This window comes from Panthera leo, chromosome B2, assembly GCF_018350215.1.
Source record: "Panthera leo isolate Ple1 chromosome B2, P.leo_Ple1_pat1.1, whole genome shotgun sequence".
NCBI classification, from domain to species: Eukaryota; Metazoa; Chordata; class Mammalia; order Carnivora; family Felidae; genus Panthera; species Panthera leo.
Window position 1 is genome coordinate 64,012,110 of NC_056683.1, and position 20,414 is coordinate 64,032,523.

General features: G+C 38.0%; 1 pseudogene; it reads left to right on the plus strand.

Moving 5' to 3' along the window:
* Positions 1-740: 740 nt before the first annotated feature.
* On the plus strand, positions 741-19,745 carry LOC122220703 (annotated as a pseudogene).
* The last annotated feature ends 669 nt before the right edge of the window (positions 19,746-20,414 follow it).

The window sequence follows — 20,414 nt, forward strand, 5'->3', positions numbered from 1 at the left end:
TTGGCTGTTGTGGGGCCCAGGGGTTAAAATGGGTGAAGGGGGTCAAAAGGTACAAACTTCCATATATAAAATGAATGAGTCATGAGAATATAATGTACAGAATGGTGACTAGAGTTAATAATACTGTATTGCATATTTGAAAGTGACTGAGAGGAAAATCTTAAGTCTTCATTATAAAACAAAAAATTAAAAGTTATAACTATGTATGATAAAGGATGTTAATGAGATTTATTGTGGTGATCAGTCATTATGTATACAAATATTGAATCATTATATTGTACACCTGAAACTAATACAATGTTATATGCCAAATATACCTCAAAAAAAAAAGAGTAGAGGAAGGAGTTAAGATGGTGGAATAGTAGGGGGACCCTATGCTTGTCTCAACCCTGAGACACAGATAAATATCAAATCATTCTGAACACCCAAGAAATTGATGTCCAATTTCTTGGACTGAGAGATCAAATTGTACAACTAGAGGGAGAGAAAAGGCCACATCATGGAAGGTAGAAGGTGTGGAGATGTGATTTGGGGGAGAAAAGAATCATGGGTGCTGTAGAGGGGAGGGAGCCCTGAATATGGACAGAGGGTAGAGAGAGAGAGAGAGCAAACAACACACAGGGGATCACACAATAAAAACACTTGTCCAAAACCATTGACAGGAAAAATGAGACGGGCTGATTATTGTGAATTTTTACAACCACTGGGGCTCAAAGACTGAAGTTTTAGAAGTCTGCACCATGGCCAGTGTGGAGCCCAGTGGGTGCAGTGGTGCTCCTGTGGAGAAGGAAGGTGGAGGCCCAGGAGTGGAAGGTGTAATCTGAGGATCTGCTGGGATGCACTGGGAGAGAAGTTTCTCCCTTCTTGGAGTGCATCTGGGAGAGATGGCACTGTATCTCAGGGGACAAAAGAGTCAGCAAGTGCTATTATGCTACCCAGTTTCTTAGCATAGGGGCAGAGACACCTGCTGAGGGCAGCTAACCTGGACACCAGCTTTTTGCTGCACTTTACTCTAAACTCCAAGCTCCTACATGTTGGTGTGACTGCCCTTCTGGACAAACTGGCACTAGCCCCAGCACAGCAAGACCCTCCCCAGAGAGTTAGCGTGGGTCTGTGCCATGCCAGGTCCCTGAAGTTCAGAGTTTTGAAACTCAGCTTGTGTGCCTGAGATAAAACACAGGTTCACTGTGCTGCTGGGTGGGCGGATGGCCCAGATACAGACAGGGTGAAGGCAGAGAACTGAGGGATACCTGGAATACATGAGAAAGGGGAGATTGTTTGTTCTTCTGTGAGGGCTTCCTGAACAGTGGAAGCATAAACTCCCCTCTCTGAGTTGAGAGAGTTGGCTAATGCCATTTTTCTCCCCCACCTACCAGCACTGACAGACTTCAGTGAGCATCACAGGGCCCACAGTGGAGGCTGGAGCCACCTACACTAAGTCCCACCCCCCTGTGCTCTGCAAGTGCTTCTTTACATGGGCAAGTATGCCTGAAAACCAGAGCAGCGGGCCCTTCCACAGAAGACCAGCACAAATGGCCTTGCACACACAAGTCTACTGACCACAGAGTGCTGCAAAGCTTCTGCTCCAGTAGAAATAGAGTTGGGGCTTTTTTAACAAGCAGACAGAGCACAACTAGTTAAAACTCACCGCATGCTGAATAAGGTCCAAACACTCCCCACTGCAGGAAAGTCCTCTACTGAGGACTGACTTGAGGGAAGGAGCAGCCAAAACACAGAATCAGAGCACACACAGCATACACCAGAAACGCTTCCTAAAGTGCCAGGACCTGGACAATATATGACCTTTTCTTCGGAAAGCCATTACTCTTAGGAGAAGGAAATATAACAGGCTTTCCTAACACAGAGAAGAAGATAGAGAGCTAGACGAAATGCCAAGATGGAGGAATTCATCCCAAAAGAAAAAACAATAAAAGATCATGGCCAGGGATCTAATTGAACGAGATATAAATAATATCCCTGATCCAGAATTTAAAACAATAATCATAAAGATACTAGCTGGGCTTTAGGAAAGCACAGTAGACTCCAGGGAACCCCTTACTACAGAGATAAAAGACCTAAAAACTAGTCAAGCCAAAATAAAAAATTCTATAACTGAGATGTGAAACCACCTGGATGTAATGACCACAAGAATGGAAGAAATAGGGGAATGAATGCATGATACAGAAGATAAAATTATGGAAAACACTGAAGCTGAAAGGAAGAGGGAAAGAAAAATATTGGATCATAAATGTAGACTTATGGAACTTAGTAACTCCATAAAGCATAATAACATTTGTATCATAGGAGTCCCAGAAGAAGCAAAGAGGGAAGAGGGGGCAGAAGATTTATTTGAGCAAATTAGAGCTGAAAACTCCCCAATCTGGGGAAGGAAACAGACATTCAAATCCAGGAGGCACAGGTAACTCCTATCAAAATCAACAAAAGCAGAATAACATCATGACATATTGTAGTAAAATTTGCAAAACACAGACATAAGGAAAAAATCCTGAAAACAGCAAGGGAAAAGGAATCCCTAACTTACAAGGGAAGACAAATAATGTTAGCAGCAGACCTATCCACAGAAACTTGGCAGGCCAGAAAGGAGTGGCATGATAAATTCAACATCTGAATGGAAAAATATGCAGCCAAGAATACTTTATCCAGCAAGGCTGGATAGAAAATTTGAACAGACCCATAACCAGTAAAGAAATTGAATCAGTAATCAAAAATCTCCCCCCGCAAAAAACAAAAGTCCAGGGCCAGATGGCTTCCCAAGGAAATTCTACCAAATATTTAAAGAAGTTAACATCTATTCTTCTCAAACTGTTCCAAAAAATAGAAATGGAAGGAAAACTTCCAAACTCATTCTACAAGTCCAGCATTACCTTGATTCCAAAACCAGACAAAGACCCTACTAAAAGAGAATTACAGGCTAATATGTCTTGTGAACATGAATGTAAAAACTCTCAACAAAATACTAGCAAATTGCATCCAACAGTATACTAAAAGAATCATTCACCATGATCAAATGGGATTTATTGCTAGGCAGTAAGGGTAGTTCAATATTTGCAAATCAATCAACGTGATACACTGCATTAATGAAAGTACTTTCTCAACGGCTTTTTTGCATCTACTGGGAGGATCATATTGTTCTTATCCTTTCTTTTATTAATGCATTGTATCACATTGATTGATTCCTGACAAAACCCTCAGTAAAGTAGGGATAGAGGGAACATACCTCAACATCATATACAAAAGACCCACAGGTAATATCATCATCAATGGGGAAAAACTGACAGCTCTTCCTCTATGGTCAGGAACAAGACAGGGATGTCCACTGTCACATTGTTAACAAAGTACTGGAAGTGGTAGCCTCAGCAATCAGACAATAAAACAAAATAAAAGGCATTCAAATCAGCAAAGAACAAGTCAAACTTTCACTATTTGCAGATGACCCAAAAGATTCCACCAAAGAATTGCCTGAACTGATACAAATTCAGCAGTCACAGGGTACAAAATCAATGTGCAGAAATCTTTTGCATTTCTATACATCAATAATGAAGCAACAGAAAGAGAAATCAAGGAATCAATCCCATTCACAACTATACCAAAAACAACTCTGAAAACTATAAAAAAACTTATGAAAAAAAAACTGAAGAGAACACAAAAAAATGGCAAAACATTCCATGCTCATGGATTGGAAGAACAAACACTGTTAAAATGTCTATACTACCCAAAACAATCTACACATTTAATGCAATCCCTATAAAAATACCACAAGCATTTTTCACAGAGCTAGAAGAAACAATCCTAAAATTTGTATGGAACCACAAAAGACTCCAAATAGCTAAAGCAATCCTGAAAAAGAAACACCAAGCTGGAGGCATCACAGTTCCAGATTTCAAGCTATATTAAAAAGCTGTAGTTACCAAGACTGTGTGGTACTGACACAAAAACAGACACATAGATAATGGAACAGAATAGAAAACCCAAAAATGGATCCACAAATGTATGGCCAACTAATCTTCGACAAAGCAGGAAAGAATATCCAATGGAAAAAAGACTGTATCTTCAATAGATGGTGCTGGGAGAATTGGACAGCAACATGCAGAAGAATGAAACTGGTCCACTTTCTTATACCACACACAAAAAATAAATTCAAAATGGATGAAAGACCTAAATGTGAGATAGGAAACCATCAAAATCCTAGAAGGAAACACAGGCAGCAACATCTTTGATCTTGGCTGCAACAACTTCTTACTAGATACTTCTCCTGAGGAAAGAGAAACAAAAGCAAAAGTGAACTATTGGGACTTCATCAAGATAAAAAGCTTCTGCACAGTGAAGGAACCAATCAACAAAACTAAAAGGCAACATTCAGAATGGGAGAAGATATTTGCAAATGACATGTCTGATGAAGGATTAGTATCCGAAATCTATGAAGAATTTATCAAACTCAACATCGAAAAAACCCACAAATCATCCAGTGAAGAAATGGGCAGAAGACATGAATAGATACTTTTCCAAAGAAGACATCCAGATACTAACAGACACACGAAAAGATTCTCAACATCACTCATCATGAAGAAAATAGAAATCAAAATCACAATGAGATACCATCTCACACTGTCCAAATGGCTAGAATTAACAAGGAGGCAACAGATGTTGGTGAGGATACAGAGAAAGGGGAATTCTCTTACACCCTTGGTGGGAATGCAAACTGGTGCAGCCACTCCGGAAAACACTAGGGAGATTCCTCAAAAAGTTAAAAATAGAAATACCCTGTGACCCAGCAATTGTACTATTGGGTACTTACACAAAGAACACACAAATACTGTTTCAAAGGGGCACATGCACCCCAATGTTTATATCAGCACTATAAACAGTAGCTAAATTATGGAAACAGCCCAAATGTCCATTAGCTAATGAATGGATAAAGAAGTTGTGGTATATACACACAGTGGATTATTATTCGGCCATCAAAAAGAATGAAATCTTGCCATTTGTAATGACATGGAGGGAGCTAAATAAGTCAGTCAGAGAAAGACAATTACCATGTAATTTCACTCATATGTAGAATGTAAGAAACAAAACAGATGAATGTAGGAGAAAAAAAGATGGTGACAAACCATAAGGGGGACTTATAACTATAGAGAACAAACTGAGTGTTGCCAGAGGGGAGGTGGTGGGGGATGGGCTAAATGGGTGATGGGTATTGAGGAGGGCACTTGTGATGAGCACTGGGTGATACATATATATAAATGATCAATCACTAAATTCTACTCCCAAAACTAATATTACACTATATGTTAACTAACTACTATTTAAAAACTTGAAACATCAAAAAACACACAAAAAATGGTATGACTCATAAATAAAACTGCTAAAAATTTTTTAAAAAGAAAAAAGAGTAGATACAATTTAGACCCTGAAACCATATCAATAAACTTTGCACTCTTAAAAATTAGGTAAGTTAAAATTTATTTCTAAAAATATCTGAAGTTAACCAGTATTTAAAAAAAAAATTTTTTATATTTACTTATTTTTGAGAGAGCACAAGTTGGGAAGGAGCAGAGAGAGAACGAGACATAGGATCTGAAGCAGGCTCCAGGCTTTGAGCTGTCAGCACAGAGACCGATGTGGGGCTCAAATCCACAAACCGTAAGATCATGACCTGAGCCGAAGTCAGACACAACCTACTGAGCCACCCAGGCGCCCCTGAAGTTATCTAGTATTTTCATCCACTTCTCAAAACCAAGAATCTAACTACACATCAAGTATGGGTTGATATCTATTTTCCAACACCTTGGGTTTTTTTGTCACCAAGTTATCTGACTATAGTATTCTAAATTGAAAGTTCCCCTCATTACATTGAAATTATCTCTCTATTGTTTAATGCCATCTATTGTTGCTGGATAGAAATCTGCTTGGTTTAATGTTTAATTACCATTTTTACCATTACCATTTAGTAATCTGTCTTTTCTCCCAGTACCTGACACAAGTGTCTCTTAATTCTTGATTTTTCCTAGTTTAACTATGATGGGTCTAAGTGTGAATATGTTTTCAATAATCCTTCTTGGTTCTTAGAGTTCACTTTCAATTTGAGGATGCATGTCTTTATTCAATTTTCAAAAATTAATTTTTTTCTCTTTCTTACTTTTTTGTGATTCTATTATTTCCTTTTGGAAGTCTTACTTGCCTTTTAGTCTATCCTATATATTTCTTAAAATATATTTTTTTGTCTAAATTAGGGTGCATTTGAGAGTTAAAAGGAATGCCGCTGATAATTACATCATTTAACATTTTTTTCAGATTTTATACCTTATGCTGTGATCTTGGTGAATCCTCAGTAATACTTTCCAATTTATTATTTTCTCTTTTATTGTCTCTGTTCCAAAGTTTACCAAATGCTTAGAATTTTTATTTCAATCAATAGATTTTTAATTTCCAATGTCTAGTCCTTCTACTTTTAACTTATCTGACTTGTTTCATTCTGGTTTTTTACTGTCTTTATATAATTTTTTACTATATATATATATATATATATATATATATATATATATATATATATATATAATTAATTTTCATTTTAATCCTTAAGCATTCGAAGCATGTGTTTTCTAAAGCTTTGGCTGGATAGTTTCATAAAATTTCACCTGGAATGAAATTTTGTTACAATTGTTGATTTTTGGCTAGGTCACATTCATAGCATTAGAATTCTCCTTGTTTTGAAATTTTGTTCTGCAGCCTCATTTTGAATGAGATATCCATCCCTCTTTCTTCTTTTTCCTCACACTTCTCTGTCCAGTGGTTTTGGAGCTTTGTTCTCTCAACTTCCTGAACCTCAGCTTTAACCCAGATACTGTACACAATTGCAGAACACCTGCCTGTGGTCTCAGTAGGGACAGGACATCAGGTCTCTGGTCATGGGCATTTGGCCCAGTTCCTTAGGTGCATGGAGTGTTTGGTCCTCCTGCTTTTGAAGCAGTCTACAGTCATCACCCCAGGTAGTGGGGGGCTGCACATTTCCAACCTCCGTTCACCAGAAGGAGCCTCACCTTGCTCCTGTTTTCAAACCTGGTTCCAGTCTTCGGATTTCCATGGAACACCTTCAGTTTTCCTTCACTGAACTGCCAGCTGCCACTGCCTGCTTCAGGACTAGAGCCCAGCATGCCTGTGACCTCGGATCTACCCGGCTCTGCGTTTTTCTTCTATTTCTGTACACAGCAATGCTTAACAGGTTTTGAACCTGTGTTTTAGGTGTTTCCTTTTATATCTTTATATACTTTTGCTATGTATTGGATCCAGGGGGTACATTAAAGCAGGAACTAACTGTTCTATTGTGACCAGAGTAGATACAATTTTAAAATAAAGAAGTACACTGTATTTTTCTTAAGCTAAAACAGGTGATGGTAAAATATCCAGATTTACCAAATTTGGAGGACATTCAGAGGTATGTATTCTTTGTGTAAGTCTCTGAAACATTTTTATAAATGTGCAAAAATGGTAGTACTAAATGGGATGAACAGAACCTTTTGTCCATTGGATTGTTTAAAATATTTTTTGCCAAACTGCAGTTATTTCTTTCCTAAATTATATCATATGGAAATCCTTTCTATTAGCAGAAGCACTTCCTGGTACTATATGACATTGTGACTTGTCTATTTTGAGATGAGACTTATATTACTCAGAAAGACAAAAGATTAAATTTTCCATGGAAAATAATTATGGACTCTGCAGAAAAAAAAAGGACAGAGGAAAAAGCACATTCACTCCAGTGTTTTGAATAGTGCCTGGCCCTTAGTAAATATTTGTGGAAAAAATGAAAGGATCTGAGACTCACACCATTGCTGGTTAGCACTATGGAGTCAAGGGATTCGGGTAGGGAACACAGCATGGATGGGACAGAGATGAGCACAGCATCAGGGCTCACAGATCTAAGGTAATGGATCAGGTAAGAGGGAGAGGTGAAGTGAAGCACAAAGTTCGTATAATTGTCAGGGTGTTTGTTGTTTTATAACCTGGTTGTAAAAAACAGTGATTTTTTTATTTTGACATTTTTATGTGGTTGTGAGTTTTCTGAGTCACATCAAAACCATTATGTCAACTCAGCCATGTCTAAATGTCCTGCTTCCCATTTTGAGCCTATTTTCCTGAGCTCTACTCGTCACTCAGAGATGCGGAGACAGGCCACAGTGTGAGGTTATATATAGATATCCTCCATACTGTGAGGGGAACACATTTGGAGGGAAGAAGTACATGAGTCATCCCCGGCTGCAGTCTCTGGACTGTGGAACCTAAATAGAAGGTCCATTCAAGGCTATATTGGAATGAATAGCAGTTTCTAGCAACACAGCTTTACCAATCTTTATCTCAGCCAAGCCCCTATAGGACAAACAAGAGAATAGGTTGGATCTTAAGGAATCAGCCAGGAGTGACTATGGTTGAGTCACGGTAGCCTCAGCTCCAGCTCTGCTACCATCTCAGCCCCTGTGCACAACAGCAGTGGGGTTTCGGCTTCTGAACTGCTTATGTGGGAAATAGGTAAGGATCTCTCTTTGAATTACTTATTCCCAAGGCCCATTCCCAAGAGAAGAACTCTTCAATAGCTACTGACTCAACTACTTTATCATATGAAAGGAAACTACAGTATGTGAAAATATTTTAATGCACAGGTCTCATTTAGCAGTACAAAGTTTTCTCCCCGTCATTGTATATTCTAAGTGACAACATACTCTACAGCTGAACACAAATATGTTCCCTTTAATTCTTCCCAGGTTGACACTTGCTCTCAACTTATTAGCCAAAGACTGATGATGATAGTAAAGAGAACTTTGAGCAATCTCCTGAATAGGTGGGGAAACCAGTTCCAGCAGGTTAAAATGACTCCTACTTCTTAGACTGGTTTCTAGGGACTCAGAATCTATATAAACACTGTGAGGAAGTTGGACCAAGACTAAATCAATCAGAATTAAAGACTGTACAAGAAAGACGGGGAGGGGAGTTACACCACAAATTCTCATGTCTCTTGGCTTTATTGCCGCAGTATTTCAAAAGGGTCATAGTTGCGGGGCACCAGGATGTCTCGGTTGAGTGACTTCGGCTCAGGTCATGATCTCATGGTTCATGGGTTTGAGCCCCATGTCGGCTCTGTGCTGACAGCTCAGAGCCTGGAGCCTGCTTTGGATTCTGTGTCTTCCTCTCTCTCTGCCCCTCTCCATCCCCCTCTTTCTCAAAAATAAAAATGAAACCTTAAAAAAATTTTTTTTAAAAGGGGTCACAGTTGCTTCTTTAATTTGTGTCATTGAAAAGGATCAGCCAGGGCAATGATTTATTCATCCCTGTGATTCATATATTATCTCAACAGGGAGGCAAAGCATTTATGTTTGTTTAGTGCTTTGTGCATGGGATTTTCCTTCCACTATCTCAGTTTTCCCTCACATTTTCCCACACAGCTTATCATTTTACATATAAGGAAATTACAGATGGGAGGTAAATAACTTGGCCAAGGCCATCAGCTTTAAGTATGAGAGCTAGTACTGAAACTCAGGAAGGCCATATAGTATAATGGGTAAGAGGGTGGAATGTTGAACCCAGCTTTCCATTTAGTCACTTCTGTCTGGCTTTTGTCAAGCTACTCAACCTACCTGTGCCTCAGTTAACTCAGTTTTAAATTGGAAATAATAATCATACCTCCTCCTGAGGTTGTTATAAGTTAAGAATTTATAGCATAGTTTGACACATAGTCATTTTTGCTTATAATTGGTGGGAGTATAAATGGGTATTTCCTCTTTGGGAAGGCAATTTGGTATTTGCTTAAATGGGAAGTCTAATACATCATCATTATTATGGTTGTTAAAATTGAAATATGATTGAGAAATATATGAAAAAACTTATCCTCCAGATATACTCACACACATGCATAAAAGTATTTATACAGGATGTTCATTTTGGCACCATTAGTAATAGCAAAAATTGGGAAAACAGAAACTTTAATTAGGAACAGATTATATTAAGATACACAAAACGTACTATATGACCTCCAAGTTATATTGCTAACTGAAAGAAAAGGTGGCATATTATTTGCACAATTCTGCCATTTGGATTTGAGTGTGTGTAATACAATATCAATACTTATATGTACATTAAGTATATCTTGAATTATGTACAAGAAACTCTTTACCATTGGTAGGCTTTGGAAAAAGAGGTTGAAGAGTTAATTTTTTATGCAATTTTTTAAATACAATGGAACTAATTTTTAAAAATACTACAGTATTGCATTATTAAACAAATGAGAATTATTAGTTACTCATGTGCAGTTGGATTGACTTAATCCCCCAATCTTGGTAGGCAAGACCCTTTTAGTGAAATGTAGGGGCTTGTAAGAACCAGACTGTCCACGTAAAGCAGCTATAATCAATTCTGAGATCCAGAGGATGCCTCTGAGTATCAAAGAAAGACTGGAACTCACTATACTTTTGTCAGCACAATTAGGATTTAAAATAAACATCTAGCATCTGTATTTCTTTCACATCTTATGACTCTATCTAAATTCTGCTATTTCTTCTGCCTCATCTCTGTATTAGTCAGCTCAGACTGCTATAACAAAATATCATGACTGGATGGCTTAAATAGCAGGAATTTATTTCTCACAGTTCTGGAGGCTAGCAAGTCCAAGATTGAGGAGCTGGCTGATTTAGTTTCCTGAATTCTCTGGTGAGGGCCTTTTTTCTGTCTTGCAGATGTCTGCCTTCTCACTGTTTCACATGGGGTGGGATTAGATGAAGCTCTCTCACATCTCTTCTTATAAGGGCACTAATCACATCAAGCGGCCACACACCCTTGTGACCTCATCTAAACTTGATTACTCACCAAGAGTCACATCTCCAAATACCATAATATTAGGAGTTAGAGCTTCAATATGTGAATTTTGTGGGGATACAATTCAGTCTATAGCACTTTTACTTGAGCTAAAATATTAAGCTTATTAAGTTTTATAGTAGGATACTGTCTTATCAGCTTATTGTTTTCTAAAATTTATGGAATTTCCTTAATCAGCCATACAGAATGCCTGTAATCCAGGTCAATTGCCTAGAGCACATACTCTTAAACAATATGTGCTTAAATGGTGCATACTGAAACTCTGGTAGAGAAGTGGTTAAGGCAGATTGTCTTGGGTTATGCATCTATTCACTACTGTATATACGCCAAATTCTCCTAATGTCTTTTCCTTAAAAAAGGTCTTCCCTGACACTAGATGGAAAGAAGAGGACATCCTCCACCCCTTTAACTCTTGATAGGTCTAAGAAGAAAATTAACACTGCTATCACAATTTGTAACTGTTTTATTTTTGTATCTTTTTTACTTTATTTTATGACTCCTGTACAAACTGTAAGCTCCATGAAGGCTGGGACTATGCCTATTTTGTTCACAAGTGTGTCCCCAAGCCAGCACAAACACTCGCTAAATATGAACCAATGTTCTTGGATCAAGTTAGATCATAAGAAGGCTACATTTTCAGACAGTGACATGTCATTGCTTTTGTAGAACTGTCTCTCAGTTGTTGGCCATGGATTTTTATCTTGGGTTACTTTCAAAACTAACCACGTAAATTTAGCTATTCATTGTGAAACCAATATTGATGTTGTTTTTGATATTCTATTCCTGCTATTGTCACACAGGAGACAGGTTTCTCCCAGGAAACTTTTATCCCCCAAACATTTATAGGTGATTATTTTACATTATAAATTATAAAACACTCATTAAATATAATTAAGTTTCCATCCTTATCATGGCTAGGAGAAAACTCCAGGTTTTATGCTCGAACATAGCCACCTTGTGGACTCTTATTGTAGGCTTCCCTCTCCCACTTTAGGTACTGTTTTATGAGTCTTATTGTAAATAACTCCTCCTTTGAATAATTCATCTCAAATGAAATAAAATGTGAGTACACTACATTGATGAAAATAAGTTATATTATATTGGTTTTATTTGTGTTATCATTTTCCCATTTTACTAGGTTTTTGCTGCTAAGATTTGGGTCCATGACATATTTTGGTTTCTGGCTCAATACTATCAGCATCTGGTCTCTCTTTGTCCTTACTCTTTTCTCTATTTTCTCCTGTTCCCTCCCACCAAAATGCTGTTACCAAAGACATCTTTCTTTCCCATTATGCCACTGTGGCTGCCACCTCCTCTATCATGAACTGTCCCATAAGATCCTACAGTGTACCACGTGCACTTGCTTCCTTGGGGTGTGCCTGCTTCTTCTTTGTCCTATTTCTAGCGTTCTCTTGGTTTCATCTTCTCTACTTTACAATACCTCTAATGCTCCCGTAACACAACCTGTTACCAATAGAAAATCCACGTCATTTATTTCTTCTGTAATAACCCTTGAAATCCACTTACTGATAAAAATAATTTTAAACCTTAGGAATAATACTCATCTATCACTATCCAGATTTTCTATATTCATAGATTAGATTATAATTATAGTGCCTTATTTCATTAGTTGTATTGATAAATAGTTCTATGTAATTGTAAATCAAGAATTAGAAGTAGTCCCTTAACCATCTCTTATCCAAACCAAAACTATATATTATTTGATATGTAGTATATATATACTATATAGCACGAAGACACATGCATATACACTTTCCTCAAAATCCTTTCAGAATGACATAAAATAATAAATTTACCAAAAGACAAAATGATGAGAGGGAATTAGAAAACTGGGAAAACATACTGTTAATTTGGCAACTGATTAACTACTTTTCTGTTAAGTATAAGGTAAGAATTCAAGTCTGAGAAGAACTAAGTTTGAATCTTTCACATTAAGCTTCCTCAAGTGTACAGGTATAAAAATGAATTATAATTGAGCATAGTGTTCCAAATTCATTACTTAGAACATAACAAAGCAGGTACTAAATTGAATTGAAGAATGAAACTAAAGAAGATATCATAGGAAGATAAACTAGAATCTTGTAAAATTAAAGACCCTGTTTTTCATATAAATTGTTTAGTTGAACTTGCTTAACTAGGAGTGTGGAAGAAAATCGCAAAGTGTCTTTACTTTAGACATGGTTGTATTCACTAACATGCTTCAACCTGGTAATAAATCAGCCTGGGAACCTTTTACATAAAGGGATGTCAGTATAAATTAGCTTGTACATTTTATCGTAAGTAGTATCATCATAAAATATTTAATCAAGACACTAAAGCTGTCAAAGTAGGTAGATAATTTGAGACCTGGTATGTTAAAAAAAAAAATCCAATTCTTTCATGTCGGGATTTTTCCTAGTTATATAAATTTTGATCTGTGACTTTAACAGAACTTGCCACAGTAACAACAATAGATAACTCGTTTACAAATTATAACTATAACAAATGTTTGGCAATCAGAGATGCTAATTAAATACTTTGGTTAGAAACTAACTAGAACAGACTGAATTTAAGGAAAACGAACACCAAAATGCTTTGTCCTATTTTGTTCTGCAACAACAACAAAATATTCTTACCATATAGATGGTTTTTTCTATTCTTTCTTTTTTATTTAGGTTATCTTTCCATATATTTTTCAATTGTTTCATGGATTTGGATAATAATAATAATAATAATAATAATAATAATGGTAATTTGACTTTACCTACAAGATCAACATTGATCTTTTCCACACTCTTCTTAGGCAGGGAGACAGGAAACAGATGAAGAAACTGAAACCTAGAAAGGTCAATGGGTGTCCCTTCTGTCCTGGCTTCATATATTCAGAAAGCAACAAGTGCTCATCTTTTGGCTGCTTGTCAGCCATCTTGCTTGCCTCTTTCTAGTGGAGGATCCTTGTTTTCCTTTTCACTGGCTCTTTGACTCACAGGCTGCACCAGTTAACTGTTTCCTGCCTGGGGCTCTTCTTGCCTTCTTCTATGACTGTTTTAGCTCTGCATTTCTGAATGTGATCTTCAACTTTAATATTTGTTCTTTGCCTCCATACAACCACAGAGGCCCTGAAAGCCACTTCCTGCCATCTGCCCAAGTTCCTTGAGCCTGTGTCAGCCAGGTCAGCTCTGTGCAGCCTCCAACCATGAGAGGAAGATCAGATTTCCTGCCATGGAGCAATGAAATCTGGATGATAATGCCATTGAAAGCACTTTTGGAAAATGCCATTCAAATTGTTGAAAATGACAGCCATCACAAATTCTTGACTATTTTCAGTCATTACCAGCCTGGCTACATTGATCAAACAAACATATTGTGAAGGTAGATGTGTGAATTCCTCTTACTTTTTAAAACTGAAGTAATAAATTCCCCAGGTATAGACTTCAAACATCTGTTGACTTAATTAGAGAAGAAATGCTTCATGGATGAATTCTTTTCTTAAACTTGGTTGCCTTTTCAACAGATGATACAGCTAAAACAATAGGTAGGGAGCAGGTGTGGGGTAGTCTGAGTCCTAGCTCGCGATTGGCAAAATTCTGACTACAGAGTGAAGTCATTAAAGATGTTGTCAGTGAGATTGATGATGTTACACATTTTGAAACGGTCCTTGACAAATTATATAAAATGCACACTTCTTCTCCAAAGACACATCATGAAATGTAGCAAAATGTAACACATAATACACCCTTTTTTCAGGGGCAAGGATTTTATTAGTTAACTGAGGCACATTCAGATTGAGTGAAGACAGGTTCTGAAATAATTCTACTAAAATATGTCATTGTAAATGGTTCAGAGTCAAATGGAAAGAGAAGCATGAATGATTTAAAAGGGGGGGTGTTTAGCACACAATCCTCCTCCAGAGTATGATTCCCCTTCCATATTGGAGTGGGGAAGGGAGGCCTTGCAGAAACAGGTCCCAAGGGTTGTGAGATCATGGATAATAAACCTGCCTCCAGAGTGCCTACCAGTCCATGTGTTGATCTGAGTTTCTTAAGCAGGAGTGATATGCCTTGTCATGTGAAGAAATCAGAGGCATATCTTCCCAGATGGATTGGGTCACATTTTACCTCCTCTGCCTCCAACAGTTGGTGACTTAAAATATTATTTTGTATTAAAAGAGAAAGAGAGGAGAGCCGGATTGGCTCAGTCAGTTAAGCATCCAACTTCAGCTCAGGTTATGATCTTATGGTTCGTGAGTTCGAGTCCTGCATCTGGCTCTGTGCTGACAGTTCAGAGCCTGGAGCCTGCTTTGGATTCTGTGTCTCCCTCTATCTCTGCCCCTCTCCTGCTCACACTCTGTCTCTCTCTCTCTCTCGCTCTCTCAAAAATAAATAAACATTAAAAAATTTTAAAAGAGAAACAGATATAGGATATATAATTTTAAGTTTCCATGTACTTTTAAAATAAAGAATAATAGGGGCACCTGGGTGGCTCAGTCGGTTTAGTGTCTGATTTTGGCTCAGGTCATGATCTCATGGTTCGAGGGTTCGAGAGTTCAAGTCCCACATCAGGCTCTGTGCTGACAGCTGGAGCCTGCTTTGGATTCTGTGTCTCCTTCTCTCTATGCCCCTCCCCTGCTCATACTCTGTCTCTCAAAAATAAATAAACATTAAAAAATTTTTTAATTAAAAAACTAAACTAAAGAATAATATTCAAAGAAATCTTGTGCTTGCATTGATTGACCATCTCTTCAACTAACGGGATGCATTTACCTTTGATTTAAGGATACCTATACAGACATGCTGAAAAAGAATGGAAAGATATTAAAAAAAACTGTGTATCTACATATGGAGTCAGAATGGACAGGTAAAGAACAACCTTAGGAAGACTGAAGCAACTCTAGAAACCAAGGCTGAAATCCATGCAAGTCTGAATAAATAAGCTAGTTCTCTTCCTTATTTCCTACCTGCCTCTTTTCCATAGAACTAAAGCAGAAAGTCATTGAGTCTCAGGGTTCAGAGAGACTTTTTAGGGCCATTGAATCCAATCTTATTACATAAACATTCCACAAGAGTCTTAAGAAGTGGTTTTCAAGGGTCTTCTGGAATACTTTCAAAGACAAAGAACTCATTACTATTTAAGGAAGCTCTTTCTACCTTCCAGGAATGGGAATTGTTTAGAAGTACAGGGTCCATTGAACACTGGTTTCTAAAGTCAGATAGCAAGAAAGAAAATGGGCCTAAGAAATCAATTTATCCTGCCTTCTCATTCAGTGCTTTATTCACAAAACTTTAGTAGAAATACTTGATTATAAATTGGTCTAAAGGAAACTGACTTGGCAGCTGTAAGGGAGGTCCTAATTCAAGCCAGAGAGAAAAGAACAGATGACATCATAGGAAGTTATGAAATCTAATTCAGCAGAGAAACAGTCAGAGTATTGACCACAGCCTCAGACAACTCACTCCACTAGTGGCTCATAGGGCTTTTTTACTGAAGAATATTTCCTCCTTTGTTCCTCATTTTCCTCTCCTGGGTTCAAGAGTTTGCAGGTGTCCCAGATACACACCATTACCTTGTTGGTGGGGGGGTAATATTTTGAAGTTATTGTCCTATTTTTGAATCAACAAAATTAAAGAATCTACACTAAATCACAAGCAATTCTGGCATTCTACAGAAAATTCTACAAAAAAAAAACAAAAATTACAGTGATTCTATAATTATCCTCAATTCTAGAGAGTAAACTGCATGTCACTTTCAAGTTAAAAAAAAGGAACTTAGGACATCATTTTGAAGTGAGAAAAGCATTGCACTTATAAATAAGCCATGGATTCTTCTCTCTTATCAAGCACAGAATTTCTTATAAACATTTTATTTGTATTTTACACATTTGTTTCATAATATCCACCACTCTAGGATATCATCACCAGTCCCTTTTAATGCCATATTAACTGGAAGTCTATACAAAGATAGGATATGTATGAAAGCCAACCAAATTTGGGGATCTACAGACTGACATTTAGCTCCTACTCACCACCAACTAACATGAAGAATAGAGGCACATAGAGGAATGTGCCTGGGCCACGAATATGCATAGAATTCTCCATCAAATCTCTTCCTATTAGTGACACCATGAGGAAAATCATCCTATTCAAACAATAGCAGAAGAAATTCTAGTGATCCAAACCTTTTTAAAGCATGACTAGACATCCTAGGATAAGGAGACATGTGAGAAATACCACCAGCATTAAAGAGAACAAGCAAGGCCAACATACAAAACACTGACTTGAGGAATTAATAATAATCTGAGGTATAAACTATCTTGAATTTACGTATACTAAGTTCTCCATTCTAACAGCCTTAAGAGGTAGATACTGTATTACCTCATTTTATGGAAGAAGAAATTAAGGTACGGTGCAGCCACAGGCCTGGCTACACATGCAGGGAACAGTCTGTTCCTTCTATGAAGTGTCCCCTGTGCGAACCCCTAGGCCCACCTGGCTAGAGTGGCTCCAGCATGTCTAAGAGAAAAGAATTCAGAATGGAATTCAATCATCTCAGCTTCAAAACAGAAAGCTGAAAGCTACTGGGAATGAGAAAGCTAAGATAATGCATAAAGCAGACAATTTTTTTAAATCAAATTATTAGCAGAAAAAGATAGTCTTTTCTACAACCAAAAAAAAAAGAGACTATTATTGAGCATATTGTAGTGGAAGAATTGGAATATAAATTATTGGCAGGAAACTAGGAAGAGCGAAAATCTAGCAACAATTGGCCCAAATGCATAATAATGTAAAGAGACTCCAGCATTAGTGAAAAGAAGTGAAAATTACATGTAATTTTATTGAAAGCTCAGAGAAATAATGGAAACAGTTGAAAATGCAATGAACACTCTTAAATAAGAGCAGAGGTTGATATATGAAGAGCTTATTAAAGAAGAGAAAACAACCAATGACTTGAGTGCCATATCCAGAAAAACTGACACACAGCCTTTGGATCACTCAGAAACACAGAGTTTTCACAGCCACGTCCAGAAAAGTTCCTGTAGACAAAGTACCATCACACGCTTTCAAGAGAAGTGCAGATTCTGAAAAATTCTTTCAGCAAACCGGAGGATGACATGGGCACTGGACAATTATGATTACCAGAACTTTGTAAAAGTGAGAAACAAACATAAACAGAAGCCAACATTAAAGGGAGAAGTTCCCTTTTTTTTTAATTTTTTAAATGTTTTTATTTGAGAGAGAGAGAGAGAGAGATAGCACATGAGCAGGGGAGGGGGAGAGAGGGGGAGAGAGAGGGAGAGAGGGAGAGAGGGAGAGAGGGAGAGAGGGAGAGAGGGAGGGAGGGAGGGAGGGAGGGAGGGAGAGAGGGAGGGAGGGAGGGAGGGAGAGAGGGAGAGAGGGAGAGAGGGATAGAGGGAGAGAGGGAGAGAGGGAGAGAGGGAGAGAGGGAGAGAGGGAGAGAGGGAGAGAGGGAGAGAGGGAGAGAGGGAGAGGGAGAGAGAGAGAGAGAGAATCTGAAGCAGTCTCCAGGCTCTGAGCTATCAGCACAGAGCCCGATGTGGGGCTTGAACTCATGAGATATGAGATCATGACCTGAGCTGAAGTCAGACGCTTAATTGACTGAGCCACCCAGACTCCCCTGGGAGAAGTTCTTAGAACACTACCCTGGAAGAACATAGTATGAAGTGGAACAGCAGAAGAAAATTATAGAAAAATTCTGTTTCTAGAAGAAAGAGAAATAAAGTCTGTTAAGAACTGTAAAACTAAGGGGTGCCTGGGTAGCTCAGTTGGTTAAGTGTCCGATTCTTGATTTCAGCTCAGGTCATGATCTCATGATTTGTGGGCTCCAGCCCCATGTCAGGCTTTGGGCTTACAGCACAGAGCCTGCTTGGCATTCTCTCTCTCCCTCTCTCTCTACCCCTCCCCGGCTTACTCTCTCTGTCTCTCAAAATAAATAAACTTAAAAAAAAAAAGAACTGGAAAACAAACTGGAAAACTGCAAAAAGGTAGGGAGTTTTCAAGTTAAAGACAGATGATATACTTCTGCTTGTTCGTGATAAACAAGAAGATGATGAAAGTAAAAAGAGGAACAAAGAAGAAACAAATTTCCAGTTGAAGCTTGCAAAAAACAGGAACAGGAAAGTATATAAATGTCAATGAAATACATTTTTCATGTTTAAAAGAAGAGAATGAGAAAAGTGTAGCAGAAAGAGCATGGATGCTCATTTAAACTAAAGTTACTAGTAGAAAGTTACACCCAGGAGAAGAAAAAATAGGAAGACTTTTGAGGCTTGAAAAGGAGATATGGGCAAAGGCAGAAAAAAGGAAAACTGCTGCCAGGTTTCAAGAAAGAGATTTACATAAACTTGAATAAAAATTTCTGGATAGGCAGGGCGCCTGCGTAACTCAGTCAGTTGAGTGTTCCCCTCTTGATTTAGGTTCAGTTCACGATCTCAGGGTTGTAGGATCGAGCCCCATGTCAGGCTCTGCACTGAGTGTGAAGCCTGCTTTGGATTCTCTCTCCCTCTCCCTCAGTCCCTCTCCTCTCTCTCTCTCTCTCTCTCTCTCTCTCTCTCTCTCTCTCTCTCTCAAATACAGAAAAGAAAGAAAGTAAGAAAGAAAGATCTAGATAGGCAAAGGAAGAGGAGAGGACAGAAAACCAAGAAGACTGGAAAAATTAATAGTGAAAACATGATAGTAGATATCCCTCTAGGCTTTACAAACTTATCAAAGTTTGGAAAGAATGGACCAAATATATAGGACCAAGTTCTGGGACACTTCTGCCTATTCCCCACTGGGCACAGGATACTGTGAGAAAGGAATAAACAGAGACCCAGAAAGAGCTCCTAAGTGTTAAAAATGCAAATAAGTTCTGGCACAGACACTCAGATCAATGGAATGAAATAGAGAACCCAGAACTGGACCCACAAATATATGGCCAACTTATCTTTGACAAAGCAGGAAAGAATATCCAATGGAATAAAGACAGTCTCTTCAGCAAGTGGTGCTGGGAAAACTGGACAATGACATGAAGAGAAATGAACCTCAACCACTTTCTCACACCACACATACAAAAAAAATGGATGAAAGACCTCAGTGTAAGACAGGAAGCCATCAAAATCCTCCAGGAGAGAGCAGGCAAAAACCCCTTTGATCTTGGCTGCAGCAACTTCTTACTCAACACATCTTCGGAGGCAAGGGAAACAAAAGCAAAAAATGAACAATTGGGACCTCATCAAAATAAAAAATCTTCTGTACGAATGAAGGAAACAATCAGCAAAACTAAAAGGCAACTGGCAGAACGGGAGAAGATATTTGCAAACGATATATCAGCTAAAGGGTTAGTATCCAAAATCTATAAAGAACTTATCAAACTCAACACCCAAAAACAAGTAATCCAGTGAAGAAATGGGCAAAAGACATGAATAGACACTTCTCCAAAGAAGACGTCCAGATGGCCAACTGACACATGAAAAAATGCTCAACATCACTCATCATCAGGGAAATACAAATCAAAACCCCAGTGAGATATCACCTCAC